This window comes from Chanodichthys erythropterus, chromosome 4 (assembly GCF_024489055.1).
Source record: "Chanodichthys erythropterus isolate Z2021 chromosome 4, ASM2448905v1, whole genome shotgun sequence".
Lineage (NCBI taxonomy): Eukaryota > Metazoa > Chordata > Actinopteri > Cypriniformes > Xenocyprididae > Chanodichthys > Chanodichthys erythropterus.
In genome coordinates this window covers 12,217,119-12,223,654 of record NC_090224.1, presented here as the reverse complement: position 1 = coordinate 12,223,654, position 6,536 = coordinate 12,217,119, and positions in this window count along the sequence as shown.

Sequence of the window (6,536 nt, the reverse complement as noted above, 5' to 3'; positions counted from 1 at the left end):
TAAATTAAGTTATAAATGTGTTAACTGAAATTGTATCCATTTATTTACATGTTTAATAACCACTGTAATCATCAGATGAGAAAAATGACATGATTTTGAAAAAAGTTAAAGGGTTAGTTCACACAAAATTCTGTCATTATTTACTCACTCGTTCCACATCTATGATTCCTTTGTTCACCTTCGGAACACAAATTAAGATATTTTTTATGAAATCCAAGAGGTTTCTGATTGCCCAAAGAAAGCAATGTAAAGTACCACATTCAAGGTCCAGAAATAGGTAATAAATACATTGTTAAAATAGTCAATGTGCTTATAGTGATTCAACCTTAATGTTATGAAGCGACAAGAATAAAAAACAAAACAAAAAATATAGCTGCAAGCAGCAATTCGGGGCCAAGCCCCAGAAGGGGCAGTAGCGCAATACGGAGCAGGAAGAGCAAAAACAGCAGAAATTGAATGTACATGCTAAACAGCTCGTTCAGAAGGACAGGTGGAAATGAAATGAAAATTAATAGAAGTTCAGAGAATGAACACGGAATGAACTAAAAACACTTGTATCTCATTCAAGAGGAATAAAGATTAGTACAATGCTTATTTGGATAAAAAAGGTATCAAAGTGACTCATTACACACAATTGTATAAAGGCACCCCACACGGGATTCAAACCCACAACCTCCGGGTCCAATGTCCATTTCTCAACTCATTGCGCCACTGTGCAGGTGAATGTTGGCACACCTGCCGAAGTTCATTAGTTCATGTGAAAATGAACTCAAAATGAAGAATTTTTATAAAACTGCACTGAATGTTATATTTAATAACTACTTTAGATCATTCTGCAGCTCATCATGCTGTAGCGCAATACAGAGCAGGAAGAGGAAAAACAGCAGAAAATGAACAAACATGAAACAGCTGGTTCAGAATTACGGGCGAAAATGAACTCAGAACTTATGTACATAAGCTTAGATGAAAATGAACACAGCATGAAACAAAAAGCATTTATTTCTAATCCAAGAGGCAGTAAAGGAATCAAAACACACTATTTCATAAAACCGCTCCACCTGGGATTCGAACCCACTATCTTGGGGTGCAGAGCTCATCAGGTAACTGGCTTTACACATTGAGCTACTTGAGGATGCACATTCAACAATCTGTGGAAGAGAACTTTTAGTGTAAGAAAGAATTTACAAAAAAGCATTACTTAGCATGCTAACCATATTAGCATGCTAAGCTAACTTAATGCTAATGAAGCTCATGGTTAACTTGATAGCTGAAGAGCCACATTAAAGAGAATGACAACTGGTTAGCATGCTAAGCAATTAGCATGCTAAGCTAACTAGCATAAGACAACAAACACAAGCAGGGTCACAGTCAGAGATGAATATCTTGGGAATGGTAGCGAATATCAAAAATCCATTCAGTCATTTCTGTGCGGCTCGGTCCAAAGATCACCTGAGCTGATTTTGGACAAAATTGGACAAAAATTGTAGGAGGAGTAGTGAAAAAATGGAATACTGTACTTTTCAAAATGGCCACTACTGTACTGGGTGGAGTCTTAATGTAAGATATTGAATGTGATCAGTATGAAGAGAGGAATCAGTTGTATTGACATTCATTTTTCTGGAACAAAGGGTTCAAAAGTTATAACCTTTACAAAAGTGAATATTTGAACTGGTGGTGGCGCTATAGACTTAGTCCTAGATACTCCAAAGTTGGTCAAATTACTTTAATTACTATCACTACAAGCATGCCAAATTTGATAATTTTCCTTCTTATGGTTCATTGATTACCATACAGGGGGAAGAAGAATAACTACGAATTTGGACATAAAGGAATTGCATGTGATAGCTTCAGATTAGACCAGTTTTAGGCAGAATGCCTAGAACAGACACAAGTTCTGCATCTTTTCCTGCCACAGTACCTCATGCGGTCTGGGCATGTGTCACACTGAGTTTCGAACCCACGATGCAGAGCATTCGGGATCCGTGGCGTAACACATTGAGCTAATCAGCCATGCAAGTTCATCAGTATGCTAAGCAGAGGTTTCAGTGTGAGAAAGAGTTCACAAAAAAAAAGCTTCATAGCATGTTAACCATATTAGTATGCAAAGTTATTTAATGCCAACTAAGTTTTGGTTAACCTGTTGACTGAAGACCACATTAGAAAGAATAGCAATAGTTTAGCATGCTAAGCAATTACTGTGCTAAGCTAACTAGTATAAGACAACAAACACAAGCAAGGTCACATTCAGAGATGAATATCTTGGGAATGGTAGCGAATATCAAAAATCCGTTCAGTCATTTCTGTGCGGCTCGGTCCAAAGATCATCTGAGCTGATTTTGGACAAAATTGACCAAAATTTGTGGGAGGAGTAGCGAAAAAACTGTTTTTGATTTAATTCAATATGGCAGACAGGTACATTTAAGGAAAATGACAAATGACACATTGTCGGAATCGGCATAAGCCAGGGAATAAAATGACATAAAGCAGACAAATTTTGGATAATGTTTTCAAAAGTTATAAGCAATGTTGCAAAAATCATTATATCTGTGGAACACTAGGTGGCGTTGTGCTGAAACTTCTCATGTACCTTCAGGACACTCTGATGGTCATATGTACCAAATTTTGTGATGATATGTCAAATTGTTTAAAAGTTATTGCAATTTATGACAAAATTCAAAATGGCGGACACGTGGTTCATCCGATGTTGACGAATTCGATATCCTCGGATTCGGCATGGCACAGGGAATCCATAGACACCAAGATCTTGATTTTCTAATAAAGTGTTCAAAAGTTATTGGCCAAAATAGCCATTTTTCAGATCTCATGACCTGTAGGTGGCGCTGTTCCCAAATTTGGCATGGAACCTCAGATCATGGTCTTGATCAAGTGTACCAATTTTAGTTTTGATTGCTCAAAGTTTGGCCGAGATACAGCCTCTATAGCAATTTTGGGTCAACCTTGTTAACTTCGTGACATCATAACTTTTGAACAAAGATGAATAAAAAAAATCTGTTCAGTCATTTCTGTGCGGCTCAGACCAAAGATCACTTGATCAAAGTTTGGACAAAATTGGACAAATTTTGAAGGAGGAGTAGCGAAAAAACGGAATACTGTACTTTTCAAAATGGCCACTACTGTACTGGGTGGAGACTTAATGTAAGATATTGAATGTGATCAGTATGAAGAGAGGAATCAGTTGTATTGACATTCATTTTTCTGGAACAAAGGGTTCAAAAGTTATAACCTTTACAAAAGTGAATATTTGAACTGGTGGTGGCGCTATAGACTTAGTCCTAGATACTCCAAAGTTGGTCAAATTACTTTTAATTACTATCACTACAAGCATGCCAAATTTGATAATTTTCCTTCTTATGGTTCATTGATTACCATACAGGGGGAAGAAGAATAACTACGAATTTGGACATAAAGGAATTGCATGTGATAGCTTCAGATTAGACCAGTTTTAGGCAGAATGCCTAGAACAGACACAAGTTCTGCATCTTTTCCTGCCACAGTACCTCATGCGGTCTGGGCATGTGTCACACTGAGTTTCGAACCCACGATGCAGAGCATTCGGGATCCGTGGCGTAACACATTGAGCTAATCAGCCATGCAAGTTCATCAGTATGCTAAGCAGAGGTTTCAGTGTGAGAAAGAGTTCACAAAAAAAAAAGCTTCATAGCATGTTAACCATATTAGTATGCAAAGTTATTTAATGCCAACTAAGTTTTGGTTAACCTGTTGACTGAAGACCACATTAGAAAGAATAGCAATAGTTTAGCATGCTAAGCAATTACTGTGCTAAGCTAACTAGCATAAGACAACAAACACAAGCAAGGTCACATTCAGAGATGAATATCTCGGAAATGGTAGTGAATATCAAAAATCTGTTCAGTCATTTCTGTGCGGCTCGGTCCAAAGATCATCTGAGCTGATTTTGGACAAAATTGACCAAAATTTGTAGGAGGAGTAGCGAAAAAACTGTTTTTGATTTAATTCAATATGGCAGACAGGTACATTTAAGGAAAATGACAAATGACACATTGTCGGAATCGGCATAAGCCAGGGAATAAAATGACATAAAGCAGACAAATTTTGGATAATGTTTTCAAAAGTTATAAGCGTTTTTGAAATAATCATTATATCTGTGGAACACTAGGTGGTGTTGTGCTGAAACTTCTCATGTACCTTCAGGACCTTCTGATGGTCATATGTACCACTTTTTGTGATGATATGTCAAATTGTTTAAAAGTTATTGCAATTTATGACAAAATTCAAAATGGCGGACACGTGATACATCCAATATTGACAGAATCGGTATCGTCGGATTCGGCATGATCCAAGGAATCCATAGACACCAAGATCTTGATTTTCTGATAAACTGTTCAAAAGTTATTGGCCAAAATAGCCATTTTTCATATCTCATGACCTGTAGGTGGCGCTTTTCCCAAGTTTGGCATAGACCCTCAGACCATGGTTCTGATGAAGCGTACCAATTTTTGTTTCGATTGCTCAAAGTTTGGCCGAGATACAGCCTCTATACTAATTTCGGGTCGACCTCGTTAACTTCGTGACATCATAACCTTTGAACAAAGATGAATAAAAAAAATCTGTTCAGTCATTTCTGTGCGGCTCAGTCCAAAGATAATCTGATCAAAGATTGGACAAAATTGGACAAATTTTGAAGGAGGAGAAGCGAAAAAACAAATACTGTACTTTTCAAAATGGCCGCTACTGTAATGGGTGGAGACTTAATGTAAGAAGTTGAATAGCATCAGCATGAAGAGACGAATCAGATGAACTAAATTTAATTTTTCTATGACAAACAGTTCAAATGTTAAAACCGTTAGAATGTTGAAATTTTGAACTGGTGGTGGCGCTATAGAGTTGGTTCTAGAGACTCCAAATTTGGTCCAATCACTATTCATGAGCATCTCTACAACTGTGCCAAATTTCATCATTTTCTCATGTTCTGTTGATAGGGCTGCCATAGACTCCCATTCGGGAGGAAGAATAATAATAATAAAAGGGAAAACGTACAATTACAATAGGTAACCTGTTGACTGAAGACCCTTCGGGGCTTGGCCCCTAATAATGTATTCAACAATTTCTTCTCTTCCCTGTCATTCTCGTACGCTGTTTACATTCAGTGCTTCCACGTCAGAATGCCGAATCGTTATTGGTCAATAGGCGTTCTGACGTAGAATCTGGAAGCGCTCCACTGTACAAAGTTAAGTGTAGGAGATTGACAGGGAAGAGAAGTAATTGTTGAAGAAATTCGTTATTTTTGTTTTGTTTTTGCGCACAAAAAGTATTCTTGTCGCTTCATAACATTAAGGTTTAACCACTGTAGTCCACTGTTGCTGTCTATGAACGAGTCAGAAACCTCTCGGATTTCATCAAAATTTCAATTTGTGTTCTGAAGATGAACGACATGAAGGTGAGTAATTAATGACAGAAACTTTATTTTTGGTTGAACTAACCCTTTTTATAGACATTGAAAACTGAGGTTTGCGTTTTTTCACAGAGGATTACGAAAACATTCAGATGTATAGTGAGTCAGCTGATAAGCTCATCCTTCTGTCACAACACATATTACGGGCTGAGAGAAAGTGCAGCCCCTTAAGAGTTCACTCAGAAGGTACAATAGGATAAAACCTACCCTATTATGAAGTCAGAGACATCACAGACTACAGCAAGCCACCATAATGACTCCACGTTTCAAGGGTTGCGTTTACTTTCTGCTCCAATTCCTACATATTCTAATGTTTATTTCATGTTTGCCCTCAGAGCTGTAATGACAGCACAGTTTATTTTTTGGGGAAAGACTTCTGAAAATATTTTGAATAGCCTTGGATATGATGCTGATAGATTATTGAAACTGAATACAAACAGATCTTTTCTTTATGCAGCTTTTTCGGTGATGAATAATCTAATAAATAAACGAAATATCTGAGAAGATCATTCTGTTTAACATTGTTTGGTTTTGGGTAGTGAGTGAAGACTTCTCAGTTATAAACTTTTTATATCGTAATATATTTAATATGCTATTTATGTATAATTCTTATTAGCATTAGCCTAGACGCATCAGAAAATCTAAATAAAGCCCAGAAATGTTAACATTAATTCAGTTTATAAATTAATTTAGCATAAAAGAAAACTTAAAATGCAAGTAGGCAGGTTAATGTAAGGTAGTTTTGATTATAAAACTAAAACTACGTTTAATTTTCACTAGCGTCACCTGACAGGACAGTCGCGACTAAATGTGTGCTTCAAGAGCAAATGTGTCATATTTGCAGTTAGCTTCCTCATAAATTCTGTGGGCAAATAAACAATTTTAGCCACTTGAATGCAGTTTTAAAATGAACAGGCGGCAATCTGATGTGTAATTTTATGTCTCAGAACAATTTCTAATGTCACTGCCCCATGTGAACCGATGGGTGGCACTAAACGCCCAGCAAGACCGAAACCTTGAAAAGAAACGCCCCTGTTTGGATCGTAAACAACTGCACAGATGCAGAGACGAGCAGGGTATC